Consider the following 18,653-nt stretch of genomic DNA (forward strand, 5'->3'; position numbering starts at 1 on the left):
CAAAGGCAAATACTGTCATGGATTGGTCAGGCTCTCACGACCCCCACTCACGAAGATCACCATCACCTGACTTCTAATGAGCACACAGCTGCATCACATTCACGAGCACCAGATAAAAGCACAGCACTCCAGTCGCTCATTGTCCGGGCTCGTCTCGACGAAAGCGGACAACTGAGCGACCACTCAGCGTAGTCATCCTCAGCTAAAACAAACGATTTACTTACCTGTTCTCTTTGTATTCCTCCTAGTCTTCCTGGTCCTCCCGAATCGTCCTGTCTTCCAGTCCTTCCAAGTCTGTGTCATCCTCTGTCAGCTGTATCTGGTGTGTGCTGTCCATCCTCGTGTATTCCTGTTACCCAGCCACGGAGGAAAAGACCCCAACATCATTCCTGATCCTCCTGGCTATCCTTCATGTGCTCCTTGTTGTCATTAATAAACACCCTAACGTTTCCTTACCTCTGTCTCCTGTCCGCTTCATAACAGAAGCCCGGACCCTTAACGACGACAACATGAGCACCCCCGATCACCTTCAAGAGCTGGTGGACCAGTTGAAGCGGATTCTACAGCCACCAGCTCCACTTTCCAACGCACCACCAGCACCGAGCACTTCCGCCTCCACAGTGTCTTCTTCGGCCCTTCCTTCCAGTCCCATGGCCCGACCAGCGCCCTACTCAGGCGGAGCGGGGGAGTGCAATGGTTTTCTGTTACAATGTTCCCTCATATTCGAAATGCAACCTTCTCTATATCCCACAGATAAGTCGAAGATCGCCTACATCGTATCTCTACTCTCTGGACCTGCACTTAAATGGGCTGAGACGATCTGGAACCAAGCCGGGCCGGTCATGAATTCCATCACTACCTTCACGGAGTATTTCAAAGAGGTGTTTGGACGTTCTGATGGGGAAGTAGCCGCTGGAGAGCAGCTGTATCATCTAAAGCAAGGTACTCTATCTACACAGGAATATGCTCTCCGGTTTCGCACTCTAGCAGCTGCAAGTGGATGGAATGAGAGATCGTTGTTGACCACGTACCGGCTCGGCTTGGAACCCACTCTCCGAATCCAACTGGCCACATTAGATGATACAATGGGTCTGGAGAGATTCATCCAACATTCTCTCCGATGTTCCGATCGTCTCCGTTCCTATCAACAGGACACCATCACCCCCTCGTCTGCACTCCTCCAATCGCCTGAGTCAACAGCCTCTCCAGAACCAGAACCCATGATAATAGAGTCTGGAAGACTGACATCAGCGGAACGACAGAGGAGGCTGACCCGGGGTCTGTGTCTATACTGCGGTGTCAGTGGACACACCCGTATGGAGTGTCCCCTTCGTCCCATTCGGACTTCAGTGAGTGTATTCAGTACGAATATTGAACAATGTAAACCACTTACTACCACCGTACAAATAACTACTGCCTCTATTTCTCTCCTTGTCACAGCCCTCATCGACTCCGGGTCAGCAGGGAACTTCATCTCCCAATCCCTCTGTCGTCAACTCCACCTCCGTACTGAGGCGTCCTCGCATATATACCAGATACAACCGATAACCCAGTGCACTCGATCTTCGACCCGTATCCATCGACAATGCGAAGACATCCTTCTTCAAGTGGGGTTGTTACATCAAGAGAGGATTCAATTTCTGGTTCTGGAGGGTGCAAATATGGACATCATTCTAGGGCGCCCGTGGCTGGTGAAGCACGATCCCATCATCTCTTGGGGCACAGGAGAGATAAAGAAATGGGGATCTGGATGTACACCTGCCTGTTTTCCAAATCTCCCTCTTCAAGGTCGGAACCCCATTTCTTGTTTGCAACATCGGTCGAGAGCCCTCCTGAGAAGCAGTCTATCCACATTCCTAAGGAGTACAGCTCCTTTCATGATGTCTTCTGCCCCAAGAGAGCTTCCCAGCTACCGCCGCATCGGCCATGGGACTGCGCGATCGACCTAGTTCCAGATGCCCAGTTGCCAAGAGGTAGGATCTACCCGCTCTCGCTTCCAGAGAATCAGGCAATGGAAGATTACATAAGGGAAGCTCTGAGTCAGGGGTACATACGTCACTCAAAATCACCAGCCGCCTCAAGCTTCTTCTTTGTGGCCAAGAAGGACGGAGGGCTGCGTCCATGCATCGACTACAGGGTCCTAAATAACGGTACAGTAAAATACCGATATCCCCTTCCTCTGGTACCAGCCGCTTTGGAACAGCTCCGAGAAGCTAAAGTCTTCACTAAATTGGACCTCCGCAGCGCGTATAATCTGATAAGAATACGTGAGGGGGACCAATGGAAGACAGCATTCGTGACCCCTACTGGCCACTATGAATATGAGGTCATGCCTTACGGTCTGGTCAACGCCCCCTCCGTATTCCAAAACTTCATTCATGAAGTCCTCCGGGAGTTTCTTCACCACTGTGTAATAGTGTACATAGATGACATCCTCATTTACTCCCGGAGTGAGGCCGAACATCGCCAACACGTTGCGGAGGTCCTACACACATTGAGAGAACATCACCTCTACCTCAAAGCGGAGAAATGCTCATTCCACCAGAAGTCGATTCATTTCTTGGGATACATCATTGACCAAACCGGTATACGTATGGATGGGAAGAAAATTGAGGCTGTTCTATCCTGGTCAGAACCCACTTCCATTAAGGAGCTCCAGAGGTTTCTTGGGTTTGCTAACTTTTATAGACGGTTTATCAAGGACTACAGCAGGATTACATCACCTCTCACTAATCTCCTCAAGGGTAAACCCAAAGGACTGGAGTGGACCAAAGAAGCAGCCGCAGCCTTCCGCCTTCTTAAGAAGGAGTTCACAAGGGCCCCACTCCTGACTCATCCTGACCCAAATCTTCCTTTCGTGGTGGAAGTGGACGCATCCACCACCGGCGTCGGGGCAGTATTATCTCAACATCATGATACACCGCCCCGACTGCATCCCTGTGCCTATTTCTCTCGGAAGTTGAGCCCGGCGGAGCAGAATTACAGCATAGGAGACAGGGAGCTTCTAGCAATCAAGCTAGCCTTGGAGGAGTGGCGTCACTGGTTGGAGGGAGCCAAACATCCGTTCCAGGTGATCACAGATCACAAAAACCTCCAATACATCAAAGAGGCCAAGAGACTATGTCCCCGTCAAGCCAGATGGTCACTTTTCTTCTCACGTTTTGATTTCTCCATTTCCTATCGTCCAGGACCCAAGAATCTAAGAGCAGACGCTCTCTCTCGTTTACACGAGCATCACGATCATGAAGAACTCCCAACGAAGATTCTTCCCGAACACATCTCCATTTGTCCGATCACCTGGAACGCTCCTCCAGTCGTTGCCACTCCGGAAGCCCCTGCTCCGCCGGGATGCCCTCCTCATCGGCAGTTCATACCACCTGAACACCGGGTAGATCTGATCCACTCCTTACATACCTCGCTAGGCACTGGACATCCAGGGATCAACAATACTCTCTCGCTAGTATCCCAACGATTCTGGTGGCCAAACATGGCAAGGGATGTGAGGCAATATGTTCAGGGCTGTAAGGACTGTGCCCAATCCAAGAGCCCACGTCATCTACCCGCTGGAAAGCTCCATCCCTTGCCGATTCCGAACCGTCCCTGGTCACACCTAGGAGTGGACTTTATCACTGACCTCCCTTCGTCAGAAGGTAATACCTGTATTCTAGTCATAGTAGATAGATTCTCAAAGTTTGTCAAACTAATCCCTCTGAAAGGTCTTCCCACAGCCTTTGAAACTGCCGACAATATCTTTAATCAAGTCTTCAGGTCATTTGGTATTCCAGAAGATATTGTGTCGGACAGAGGTCCACAGTTCATCTCACGTCTATGGAAAGCCTTCTTCAAGCTCCTAGGTGTGGCCGTCAGCCTCTCTTCTGGATATCATCCCCAAACCAACGGGCAGACAGAGAGGAAGATTCAGGAGGTGGGACGGTTCCTGAGGACCTTCTGCAGTGGTCACCAGAACTCCTGGAGCCAGTATTTGGGCTGGGCAGAATATGCCCAAAATTCACTGCGGCAACCCTCCACCGGACTCACGCCATTCCAGTGCGTCCTGGGCTTCCAACCACCGCTCTTTCCCTGGGATGGCGAACCATCTGATGTCCCCGCAGTGGATCACTGGTTCCGGGAGAGCGAGAGAGTCTGGGACGAGGCTCATCAACATCTGCAGAGGGCAGTCCGTCGAAGCAAGGTAACCGCCGATAGGAGAAGGTCTGAAGAACCCAGATACACACCCGGACAAAAGGTGTGGCTATCCACCCGGGACATACGCATGCGACTGCCCTCTCGCAAGTTAAGTCCCCGATTTGTTGGTCCCTTCACCATCGTGGAACAGGTTAACCCCGTCACCTACAAACTACAATTACCCTCTCACTACCGTATTCACCCTACATTCCACGTATCACTCCTGAAACCCTATCACGATCCTGTTCTTCCCTCCACAGAGCCTGACCACGAAGAGGAACCCCCTCCTCCACTGCTCCTAGAAGAAGGAGCCGTCTACGCAGTGAAGGAGATCTTGCGTTCCCGACGTCGTGGTGGCCAGTTGGAGTACCTGGTGGACTGGGAAGGGTACGGCCCCGAAGAAAGGACATGGGTTCCCAGAGCTGATATTCTCGATCCTAGTCTCATGGTGGAGTTTCATGAGAGCCACCCTGAGTTCCCAGCGCCTAGAGGCAGAGGGAGACCACCACGGCGTCGGAGGTGTCGGCCCTCAGGAGCGGGCCCTGGGGAGGGGGGTACTGTCATGGATTGGTCAGGCTCTCACGACCCCCACTCACGAAGATCACCATCACCTGACTTCTAATGAGCACACAGCTGCATCACATTCACGAGCACCAGATAAAAGCACAGCACTCCAGTCGCTCATTGTCCGGGCTCGTCTCGACGAAAGCGGACAACTGAGCGACCACTCAGCGTAGTCATCCTCAGCTAAAACAAACGATTTACTTACCTGTTCTCTTTGTATTCCTCCTAGTCTTCCTGGTCCTCCCGAATCGTCCTGTCTTCCAGTCCTTCCAAGTCTGTGTCATCCTCTGTCAGCTGTATCTGGTGTGTGCTGTCCATCCTCGTGTATTCCTGTTACCCAGCCACGGAGGAAAAGACCCCAACATCATTCCTGATCCTCCTGGCTATCCTTCATGTGCTCCTTGTTGTCATTTAATAAACACCCTAACGTTTCCTTACCTCTGTCTCCTGTCCGCTTCATAACAAATACTGCCTTACTAATGTATTCAATATTGAACTCCACTGTGTTATAAATGGGATTGTTTATGTTTTTATTGCAAAAGGTTATAATTAAAAGTTATACTGCATTAGATAATACAATTAAAAGTACATTTTTTCTATTTATTTTGAAATCTTATAAAATAAATTAAGAAACTACCCATGGCAACTTTAATGTAATATAGTCTATTATATTTAGCTTCGGCCCACGGCTGTCAATGATATTTGGTTTTTGGCTTTTCATACTAAAAAGATTGGGCACCCCTGCTTTAGAATAGTGGTCCATAAGTTAATGTTAATTAATGTATTTACTAAGTATGAATAATCTTGTAAAGCATTTATTAATTATAGTTCAACATTAAAAATTGCATTATTAAAATTCAAAGTTGGGCTTGCTAACATTAGTTAATGCAAAGTGAGTTAACAAGAGCTAACCTTATTTAAAATAAATAACATTAACTAATTTTAACAAAGATGAACAAATACTGTAATAAATGTATTACTAAGGTTAGTATTACTAATATTAGTAAATACATTAAATAACATTAACCAATGGACCATTATTTTAAAGTGCTACCTTTATTTGTGCTACATTTGTTCCCTTGACCAACTGGCAATTTATGAAAATAAAAATGCTCTAAAGGACAAATTCATAAGACACTTGGACAAAATGCTGTTAGACTTTTATAGAATTCAATGAAAAAGTTGTTTTACTTAAAAAAAAAAAACCTTACCCATTGTTGACAACTTATACATTTTTAGAATTATGCGTATAGTTTATTTACTTAATGATTGTAAGGCAATGGGTTAGGGCTGCACAATATATTGTTTGAGCATCAATATATCGCAATCTGTGCATCTGCAATAGTCACATCGCAAAGATATGCAATGTTGAGTTGTCTTTGCAGTGTAATTTTTACACTTACATATACAAAACCATAATGCATGCACAGATATTTCCCTTTTATGTTTGCATTGTTGCATTTATATATGCTTGTATTTTGTTTATTGCATGTGCTTGATTCACTCCCCTACAGAATCATCCCAGTCAATCAAAATGAATACATTCGGTAACACTTTAGTGACCAATTCTCACTATTAACTAGTTGATTATTAGCATATTGGCTGCTTATTAGTACACTGTAAAAAAATGTAATATGATCAATTACTCATGCCACATATGTTTTTAGTTCATTGTAACTTATTAAACTAAGTTAAACATGTATAACCTGATTTTATAAGTTACGCAAGCTGTTTTAAGTCAGTTTAACATAACATAACTTCAATGGACTCAATAGGGTAATTTGACTCAGCTTGAAAATGTAAGGCAACCAGTATTTTTTTACAGTGTACTTAAAAAGCAGATGTTCTGCATGATTTTATTCTGCATCCCTAATCCCACCCAATACTTGTATATACGTATATACTGTAAAACCCAAAAAGTTAAGGTAACTCTGATTGCAACAAACCATTTAAGTTTAAAAAATAGTCCTAATGAGTACTGCGAACTTAATCCTTTTGAGTAAACAAAGCAATTTGAGCACAGTAAAACCCAATAAATGAAGAGAACTCAAACCAACTGAGTACTGTGAAACCCAATAAGTTAAAGCAACTCAAACTGTTTGAGGAAACCGATTGCTACAAATCATTTGAGTAAAAAAACAGATCTATATGAATACACTGAACTTCATTTAAGTTAAAGTAATGAGGTCTTTATTTAACTCATTACCTTCAACACTGAGTTCAAAACTCTTTTCAAATGAGTAGAATTAACTTTCAGTCAATTTTGAGTTAACTACACTCATTTCATTTGATAAAGTTGACTGTTGGGTTTTACAGTGTAACAAAGTATATCGCAATATACAGTTGAAGTCAGAAATATTAGCCCCCCTTTTAATTTTATTTTCTTTTTTAAATGTTTGCTAAATGATGTTTAACAGAGCAGGGAAATTTTCACAGTATGTCTGATAATATTTTTTCTTCTGGGAAAAAGTCTTACTTGTTTTATTTCGGCTAGAATAAAAGCAGTTTTTTATTTTTTAAAAGCCATTTTAAGGTCAAAATTATTAGCCCCTTTAAGCTATATTTTTTTTGTCAGTAGTCTACAGAACAAACCATCGTTATACAATAACTTGCCTAATTACCCTATCCTGCCTAGTTAACTTAATTAACCTAGTTAAGCCTTTAAATGTCACTTTAAGCTGTATAGAAGTATCTTGAAAAATATCTAGTCAAATATTATTTACTGTCATCAAGGCAAAGATAAAATAAATCAGTTATTAGAAATGAATTATTAAAACTATTATGTTTAGAAATGTGTTAAAAAAATCCTCTTTTCGTTAAACAAAAATTGGGGAAAAATAAACGGGGGCGAATAATTCAGGGGAGCTAATAAGTCTGACTTCACCTGTACATTGCAGAAAATATCTCAATGTCAGATTTTTTTAATATCGTGCAGCCCTACAATGGGTTTACTCCCTTTTTTAAAGTAAAGTCAACTAAGCGCTTTACTTTACAGTATGAAACAAATATTAAAATTCCACTCAATCCTATCCCTAATAAATCCAGAGAAACTGAGACCTTTCAAGTTGTTTCTTTCTTACTTAAAAAAAAATTAGTAGAGACACATTTTCTAAATGTATTTTTTAATTCTGGAAGAAGATACAAAAACAGAGTAAACAGTCCTAATCTTCATTTTTGGGTGAAATATCTGTAAGTGAATTAGGTCCTGCTGATGTAAACCGATTCTGTTTTCTTTTTTCCACACTGGCACACTTTTTTATCTGTCTTGCACTGTGTAAATCTTTTATATCCTCTTATATGTTATAAAAAGGGAAGTGCCTTTCCTGCCAGTGTGTTTGCACATTCATCACAACATTAATAAGACAAAAAAGTGCACTGGTTTGTTCTTCCACTGCAGGGCAGCGCTTTCGCAGAAATTGCACTTGATGTAAAAAGCTTTTGGCTTGCTTTTGTACAGCGCCTCGCCATGTTGTTTTAGCTTTCAAGCTCATTTACAGCAATTCTGAATCTTAATGGAAGTTTTATCCAATTTTTTTTTAACTCCACAAAGTGCCTCAACTGTGCTTTTTCTTTTGCTGTAATTATGGAACTATTTGTAATATGTGAAACGTACACCAGCTAGTCTTAATTGTCCTGTGAATGTGTTTGTTGGCTGGGGCCACAGTTCTGTCTGTGTTACCATTGGAATTTTTGGCTTGAATTTTTTTTTATTTTGCTCTTGACGCACTGAACGCTTTGAAGACTGTGTGCTGTGTGAGTGGTGTCTGTGAGACACATGGGTATTTGGTCCTGCTGAGAGAGAGAGAGAGAGAGAGAGAGAGAGAGAGAGAGAGAGAGAGAGAGAGAGAGAGGACACATGTTTGCTCTGGGATGCTTGTGCTAAATCTGCTGCTCTGCGCTGGATAGCAAAGTCAGCAGTGACAAAAGGAAGCGGCAAGCACAATGGCCAGCTATTATACACTGGTTAAAGGATATTTCACCTCTGACTCTTTTGTTTTGTTTTTTGTTTAGTTTCATTTTGTTCTGTTTTGTTTTCGTTTAAAATGTTAGTTTTTTTTTTTGTTTTGTTTTTCATTTAATTTTTTTGTTTCTTTTTCATTTAACTGTTTTGTTATGCAAATTGTTTGTTTTTTGTTTAGTTTTTCTGTTTAATTTTGTTTTGGTTCATTTACCTGTTTTTGTTTTTCAGTTTAGTTTTTTGTTTTTCAGTTTAGTTTCTTTCATTTTATTGTTTTGTTTTGTTTCATTGTTTTGTTTCAATTTGATTCAACTAGTTTTAGTTTTTTGCTTTGAACTTTATTTCTTTTTGAATTTTAATTTAGTTTTGTCTTTTCATTTTTTTGTTTTGTTTTGTTTCATTTTCCTTTTTTATTAGTTTTTTTGTTTTGTTTTGTTCATTTCATTTTGTTTGCTTAATTTTGATTCGATTTGCTTTTTGCTTGTTTTGTGTTTTGTTTAATTCTGTTCTGTTTTGTTTTCGTTTTGTTCGGTTTTGTATTAATTTTTGGTTTGTTTTGTTTTTTGTCATTTAATTTTTTTGTTTCATTTTCATTTATCTATATTGTATTGTTATGCAATTTTGTTTGTTTTTTGTTTTGTTTCTCTGTTTTATTTTGTTTTGTTTCGGTTCATTTATCTTTTTGTGTTTTTCAGTTTAGTTTTTTGATTTTCAGATTTGTTTCTTCCGTTTCATTGTTTTGTTTCATTTTGATACGATTAGTTTTGTTTTCATTGTGTTTATTTCATTGTCTTTTTTCATTTATTCATTTAGTTCTGACTTTCCATTTTGTTTGTTTATTTGTTTTGTTTTTCTATTTAGTTTTGTTTCGTTTTTCTTTGTAGTTTTTTGTTCATTTCATTTTGTTTTGTTTGATTTTGAGTTCATTCAGTTTTTTGTTTGTTTCGTTACACTCCCTCATAGAAACTTGTTTCTCCCATAGAGTAAAATAACGTTTTAAAGATAACTGCAATAATATCATAATCATAATTGAAATGATAATTGCAAAATATGAGATGGATTCACTAGTTGACAGTCTTGAAAAAGAGACTTAATTGTGAGTTGGTATCTTGCAGTTTTGAGTTATGAATTTTTGGGCTATTATCTTGCCATTCTGTGAGAAATAAAGTAAGTTGTTCACAAGTTGTATGATTGGTAAAGTATATACTTAGACAAGAAATGGTGTCTGAATTGTGAGGGGAAAAAACAAACTGTGAGATCATAAACTCAGAATTGTGTGGGTAATAGAGAAAACAAGTCAAAATTATAATTCTGCAAAATCAAACTTTCATTTTCCAATTTAAAGAAAAAAATTGTCAAAGTTGCAAAAAAAAAGGCTTAAAAATTATTTTAAGGAGTGAGTGCAAATCTGAGGAAACAAAATACATGTTTTATCAAAATAATGAATTTAATCTTATTTCATTTACGAGATATAAGCTCGGCATATAAAGCCATAAAGAATTGGGAGGGGAAAAGTCCGAATTGTGTAGTAAATCGGCCTTTTATTTTTATTACGTGTCCCATGGTGGAAAAGGACTTCTAATCTTGTGTTGTTCTTAATCTTTATGACTATTTATGACTGTCTTCGGCTGAACACAAAACATTTTACTGATTGCTTCTTACTGATTGAATCTTTCAAGCTTCTACAAAGACACAAAAGCAGTTTCCATACAACTTGCGATCTACATTTAAAATCTGTAAACTTGTACGTCATACACTGTCTGAGTGACAAGCTAATATTTAACATGTTGCTCTGGGAAAATCTTTACCTCCAGTGAACTTTTACATGCTGTGACCAGAACACTGAGTCATTTTGATTCATTAATGACTCATTCAGGCTTTGTAAAGCACATTTTTCATGGAATCTTTCATGATGAATAATGACTTTTGTACTCAAAGCAAATGTATGACTTCAGAAAACTTATTAAACATTGAAATAATAATACAGAGCCTGAGGAGTATTGATCACTTAGTATATGCTTTTCCTAAAGCTTCATTTCAAATCATAGAATAAGATTGCCCAGAACAAATCTTTTAATCCAATCAAAGAAAGTGAAAAAGTGAGTGAATGATGACAGAATTTTCATTTCCTTAAGGCAAGACAGCATGCTTATTTGTACATGTTATCAGCATACTTACCAGCATTCAAACATGACTTCTTCTGCTTGTTCAAACTACTTATTTAAAATTAGTTGAATTTTGGGGGGAAGACAACTTAATTAATAAGTTGACTTAATCAAGTTGTGTTGGGGCAACTTGAAGGAATTGTGTGGAACCCTGCATTTTTTTTTTTACAGTTTTGACATTCTGAAATGTTGTCTAATATGCAAATGAGGCATTATTCATTAAGTATGTGCTAATTTCTAGCACAAACATCTAAGCAATGAATGAAGTCACGTTCCCAATTGATTCATTTTTGCCATATTAAGAATCAAAGATTTTTATTTGAAAAAATTGATTTTGTGAATCTTTTTTATTACAAACTCAATTATTCAGAAAATGTAGCAAACAGACAGAAAAAAATGGAAACAATTTTCTTCACAGACATGATATATATATATATATATATATATATATATATATATATATATATATATATATATATATATATATATATATATATATATATATATATATATTTCATATCTGTGAAGAACTAAATGTAAGAATATTTGCAAGAACTAGTCCCGATTACTGATTTTAAGGTAAACCATTTTTCTGACAGTATTATCTTTTAAATTTTGCATTATTATGAAAACCATGATTGATTATTGTGATTTTGAATAAAGGTAAATTCTAAAACATTGTGATCAGCTAACTGCAAAAAGCTACATTGCATGTTTATATACACAGTAAAGAAATATATATATATATAGGCCTAAAGCTAAATATGTTGTATTCGTTTCAGAATACGGAGCTGCACAATATTGAAATAATCACAAATCAAACTGCAAATTCAGTCAGACACAGTTGATCACAATTAGATATTTTCAGCAAAAATCTATTTTTATAATGCAAAATCAAACAAAAAGTGCTTAGGGGGAGCTTAAATAATGTATCGGTACTTTTTGGGCAAGGGATTCATCAGAATAAACAGCGAAAATGAGTCCAAGGCACCCAAACAGTCACCCTGTTATCCTGATGAAGGCAGTTCTTTGCTGAAACGTGTAGACACAGTTTTAAGGATTAGCCATGTCAATAAAGGCTTTTCAATGTTTTTTCCGCATTTTTTAAATGCCTTGGACTGATTTTTGTTGTTTACTCTTTTTATAATCGTTACATGAAATGTTCATACTCTTAAATCTCTGGTTAGAACTGCTAAAGTGGAGATGAAAAGAAATGGAAAATCTAAAGTATATAAAAGAAACACTTAAAAGTGTATTTTGGATGTTTGCTGTACAAGGCTGAAAGAAATTTAGGCTAAACTTAGGCTAGAATTGTGATTATTTGGCTCATTTTACATAAGTAGTTTGAACAAGCAGCAAAAATGTTTGGGTTTTTTGAGTGTATATTCTTAAAAAAATTGTCTAAAAAAAGAAACTTTTTTATTTTAAGTGTAACTATTTTTTTTTAAGTGTATAGTTTTCTTTACATTCGGCTTGAAAAAAAAGATCAAAGCCTCAGAAATTGTTCGGTCTTAAAGTAAATGATTAAATACTCATAGTTCAAACACTGCCACTGCAAACATTACTGTAAGTATGTGTTCTTTAGCTAATTTTTTTCATTTGAAAGTGAAAACTGAAGCAATGACAGAAAAATCACAATTCTTGTTATGCAAGTTGCGAACCGATCGTTGAATTGTTTATCTTCAGCTTTGTGAGTGATGTGCTTGTGTAAATGTATATTGGTTTTTCTGATTAAATGTGTTTGGATAAATTGTATGAACTGAAGTTTTTTTTTTCATCAATTCCCTTGTTTCATAATTTTCAATGCCATCTGTTAGAAGCTTTTTGGTTTGATATTGTTGAAAAGTGTCCTTAATGTCTGGAAAGGTGTTATATGAATTAAACATTATTATTGTTATATTATCAGTGTTGTTTGTATTGTGCAGATATACACTGTACAACCCTATAAGTTAAGTTAGCTCAAACTGTTTGAGGAAACCAATTGCGGCAAACCATTGAAGTTTTAAAACAAAATGGTTTGAGTACTGTAAACTTATATATAATATATACTGAGTCATATACACTCACCGCCAACTTTATTAAGTACACCTGTCCAACTGCTCGTTAACGCAGATATCAGCTAATCTTTTGGCAGCAACTGAATGCATTTAGGCAAGTAGACATGGTCAAGGCGGTCTTCTGCAGTTCAAATCGAGCATCAGAATGGGGAAGAAAGGTGATTTAAGTGACTTTGAAAGTGGCATGGTTGTTGGTGCCAGACGGGCTAATCTGAGCATTTCAGAAACTGCTGATTTACTGGGATTTTCACGCACAACCATCACTGGGGTTTACAGAGAATGATTCGAAAAAGAGAAAATATCTAGTGAGCGGCTGTTCTGTGGGCGCAACAATGCCTTGTTGATGTCAGAGGTCAGAGGAGAATGGCCAGTCTGGTTCCAGCTGAAAGGCTACTGTAACTCAAATAACCACTCGTTACAACCAAGGGATGAAGAAGAGCATCTCTGAATGCACAACACGTCCAACCTTGAGGCAGATGGGCTACAGCAGCAGAAGACCACACCGGGTGCCACTCCTGTCAGCTAAGAACAGGAAACTGAGGCTACAATTCGCACAAGCTCACAAAAACTGGACAATAGAAGATTGGAAAAACTTTGCCTGGTCTGATGAGTCTCGACTTCTGCTGCCACATTCAGGTGGTAGGGTCAGAATTTGGCATCAACAACATGAAAGCATCCTTCTATGTTTTCCTTGCTCATCCTTCTTTGTATCAACAGGTTCAGGCTGGTTATGGGGGTGTGATGGTGTGGAGGATATTTTCTTGGCACACTTTGGGCACATTAGTACCATTTAAGCATTGTGCCACATGCATATATAGTTACTTTAAATGGTTTCCTTTTTTAACATTAAATTATTAAAAATGTTTACCAGTGTTTATATTAATTTTTTATTTGAGTTATTTTGATACGTAAACCTAAAGTAAAAGAAATGAGAAGTGGTGCCTTGGCAATTAGCTGAACTACAGTAAGTTTGTTTTCATTCATTCATTTTCTTTTTGGCTTAGTCCCTTTATTATTCTGGGGTCGCCACAGCGGAATGAACTGCCAACTTATCCAGCGTATGTTTCACACACACACTCATACATTATGGTCAATTTTAGCATATCCAATTCACCTATGGCACATGTCTTTGGATTGTGGGGGAAACCAGAGCACCCGGAGGAAACCCACACCAACAGGGGGAGAACATGCAAACTCCACACAGAAACGCCAACTAACCCAGCCGAGGCTCGAACAAGCGACCTTCTTGCTGTGAGGCAACCATGCTACCCACTGCGCCACTGCTTCGCCCCTAAGATTGTTTTATATTATTTTATTTAACTTTATTTTTTTTTATTCATTATGAGAGGCATTTTGTTTATTTTAAGTGCTATTTTATTTACATTTTTAAGTGGCATTTTATTTATTATGTTCGGCATTTTATTTTATTCCCTACCCAGTAATTTACCAAAATTAGTTAACTTAATTTTTTTTAAACCATAAAAACCTTAAAGATCCTATAACTACCAATCCTCCATCTCTTTTCATTCCAGTCTCTCCAAAAATCCTCAAATGGCGTCTGTGTATTCCTCAATAAATCAGCCCTCCACCATCTCCGCCTTTTATCCCTGTCCTCCTCCAGTCCTGACGTGTTAAACCCTATTAGAGTTGAAGAGGTCACAGTTACACCACATTTATCTGAAGCAGTTCTCCTTTGATCCCCCAACGGGACGAGCATCCTGTCGACCGACCCATAAACACCCCGAGGGGCACGTTTGATTGGGGAGAGTGGGGGTGGGTGTGGGGGGGATTTGGTTTGACTCTGGAATGTACCTCTTCCAGTCTCTGCTTGCTGCGGGACGGAGAGGAGATGAGCTGCTCTGGTTATGGGGGGCAATTCAGATCTGCCTGGATAACAATAGGAGGAGGGCTCGACACTTCACCCCTCCAAAAGAAGAAACGTCCTGACAATCACTTGCTGTCTGAGTCGTTCCTAAAGCACAACAACCTGTAAACAAGCCGGACCCCCTCATCCTGTCTCTGCATTGTGCGCTCATCCGCTGTCAGCGCTTCATGATGTCTTTACTGTGATCTGCAAATTCACACTGTGGTAACAGCTTGCAGAGCATCTCTGAGGGGTTTGTTTTCTCGTTTTGGAAATTCACTGACCCTTAAGCCTATTTAAGCCACTTTATTTACTTCAAAATACCTCAAAGTAATTAATTATCAGTGTTGGGGGTAACGCATTACAAGTAATGTGAGTTACTTAATAATATTACTTTTTTAAGTAACAAGTAAAGTAACACATTACTATAAAATATTAAGTAATAATATCTGAGTTACTTTTTAAAAATGTAACTCAAGTTTTTTTTTTTAAGCTAACGAAGGTGTAGGTTTTACAGTGTCATTAAATGCAGAGCTCTTCTATTTAAAAAAATACCCTGCAAGATCTGAAAACCTAAGTCAAAAGTAAGTCAAAAGTTCCGTAACATTACTTTCCATAAAAAGTTATCAAGTAACGCAACTAGTTAATTTTTTAGGGAATAACTCAATATTGTAATGCATTCTTCTCAAAAGTAACTTTACCCAACACTGCTAATTACTGATTACCAATTAAACTATTAACAATTTATTTTAACTACTTTTCTATGCTGTAAAAAATACTGTAAAATTAACAGTAACTTACTGGCAATTTGCGTTACTAGTAAGACAAAATTTACAAGTGTACTGTAAATTTTACAGTAAATTGTAATTATTAATTATTAATAAACTAAATTGCCAGTAAGTTACTGTAAATGCTAACCAAAATCTTTCTGGCAACCGAAATTACCAGTGAGATAGTCAATTTTACAGTAAATTGTAAATATTAATTTACAGTGTGTTTGTAAATTTACTGTTTTACCAACCAAAATTGCCAGTTACTGTAATTTTGACAGTAAATTGTTATTTACATTTACAGTGTGCTTGTAAATTTACAGTCTTACTGGTAACCAAACTTGCCAGTTACTGTAAATTTTACAGTATCTTCTTTTAAAAGTGTAGCTACTTTGCCCAACACAAATAAGTTTCAACACATACACAATGAAATTAAATTCCTTTAACCCTCCTGTTCACTTGTGCATCAAAAACGACCCACCATTTAAACACCAGAAGAAGAAAATGACCCCTTTTTATCTTGAAATTTGGTTACTTTTTCTAAAATTACCCCAACATTCTAATTATGATTAATTAAAAACGATTAAAAATGAATTGTTTTCTATTTTCATATTTTCATGAAGGCTGTACAAATCCAGGGTATAACAGTTGTCTTCGGGGTCAGTTATAAATCTATTTTTACATTATTTATCTTTATTATCTATTTTTACAACATTAGAATATATAAATCTTTACTTTAGTTAAAAACGAGTCATCATTTAGACAGACTAGTCATCAAATAGGGCAAGACAGACTTCACATGTTTGGTCATTCATTCATGTCTGTTTGAAGACTTTGGGACTATTGTTAGATGTCTGTTAGAGTTTCACTTTCAGTCCAAATTTAGCCTTGTATTAGCCGAGATGTCTGTGTTTGGAGATGTCTTTTAAACACAAATAATATCTGGGTGACGAATTTCGTTCTTTAAAATACAGTAGTCCATCTGCAAAAAGCTCAATTGCAAAAGGTCAATGAAAAGCATGTTAACAGTATGTTCAAAAATTGCTGTCAGTGAGAGACTGGTTCAGCATCAGAATTATATCTTCTTTCTGAGTCCATCCTGAGGACTTAGTCCACATTACAGGCAATGGAAAAACCCTCTGGTCTGACAGATCCAAATTTGACAGCACTCAACCATCAGTGCACCTTGTTAAACAATTAATATAGAACTTGTTCATATGTTTCACAATTGGTTTGATAGAAATGTTTGCATAAAGGATGCATGCAATTTTGCAAATTGTGTCTAACAACTCTAAATATTTTAATGTTCAACAAAAAGTGATTTATTCAAATAAATTAATTTTGGTCATTTACACTGTGAAGAAATCAATTAAATTTATGGCTAAAAACAGAATTTCACCTTTAAAACTTGGATAGACTGAAATATCGAACTTTTTTGGTAAACGATAATATTTAATTTATAATGTGAATAAATCAATGCTTTGAACATTAACATAAAAAATAAATGTTTTTTATAGACATTAGATGTAACATAAGCCTCTAATGTACATAACTAAGGGGGGAAAAAAAACAATCCCACAAAAATACGGTGTCATGCACTTCTGTGAAAGTCAATTTACAATTATTCACTGTATATATTAAGGAAACTACTTTTGACCACAGTGTCAGACCAACTCTCAAAACACAATGTGGTCCAATCAGCAGTAAAGGGCGTGTGTAGTTACCATAGTGGAGATATCAAAATGTCAATTGGGGTAATGTTTGTTTGGGGGCTTTCAAATATCAACATTGTTCAGCAAAATTCACTTAATGCACCTTAAATGCTTATGCTGATGAACAGCTCAGATTTTGATTTCATTGAATTTGAGCTATTAACAAAATGATAGGTTAATGGCCCTACCAGAACACAATTTTTTATTCATTTGGCACTTTCAAGCCAAGAACAATAACAATTAGTGTTCACACCAAAGTACACACCAATTTTTGTTTTGAAGTACATTGTTGACAAAGTAAGATTTACAGTTAGGCTGTCAGTTGCATTAGTTCACTGTCATTCACGACTTGTCTCCAGTGGCCTCAAGGCATGTTACAATTTCAGCTGGATGTGCAAATCTTGTAGCAAGTAGCTTAGTATACCTTCTGAAAATGTTTATGAAAGCTTATTTATTAATTATTAGACTTTAACTTCCCTACATGAAAACAATAAAAACCATCATGGAATTTGTAATAATTTTAATGGAAAATTGAATTCGCATTTGGTTCTCTACTGGTCATTTTTTGTGTTCTATTGGTGCCATGCTAAAACCAATAAATCTTAATGTAATGTGTCTCAAAATACATTAGAGAATTATTTTTTACATTTTATGTTTTTATGCTTCAGTCGTATTTGTGGTGGATTGTTTTTTCCACCTGGATTGGTAACCATACCTAGAATAGAGATACATAAATAAATAAAACAGTAGTTGTAAATTTAGCCTAAATGAAGGTGTCACTTAATACCTTTTCACACTTAAAGTTAACCCTGGGTCATTCTAAATCCCTTGTTTTTACTTTTCAATGTTTATATTTACGCAGTGTTAAAAATGGTGTTAAAAACAACAATAACCCAGGGTTAGGCACAGTTTGATATTTAAAAGCAAGATAGATATAATAACAACTTAACAACAACAATACACACACACACACACACAGCCCCCCTTTGAATTTTTTTTTCTTCTTTTTTTAAATATTAACCAAATGATGTTTAACAGAGCAAGGAATTTTTCACAGTATGTCTGATATTTTTTTCTTCTGGAGAAAGTCTTATTTGTTTTATTTCGGCTAGAATAAAAGCAGTTTTAAATTTTTTAAAGCCATTTTAAGGTCAAAATTATTAGCCCCTTTTAAGCTATTTTGGATAGTCTATAGAACACACCATCATTATAAATAACTTGCTTATTTACCCTAACCTAGTTAACCTAATTTTAAGCCTTTAAATGTCACTTTAAGCTGAATAGAAGTGTCTTGATAAATATCTAACAAAATATTACTTACTGTAATCATGACAAAGATAAAATAAATCAGTTATTAGAAATGAGTTATTAAAACTAT

Source organism: Danio aesculapii, chromosome 16 (genome assembly GCF_903798145.1).
Source record: "Danio aesculapii chromosome 16, fDanAes4.1, whole genome shotgun sequence".
NCBI classification, from domain to species: Eukaryota; Metazoa; Chordata; class Actinopteri; order Cypriniformes; family Danionidae; genus Danio; species Danio aesculapii.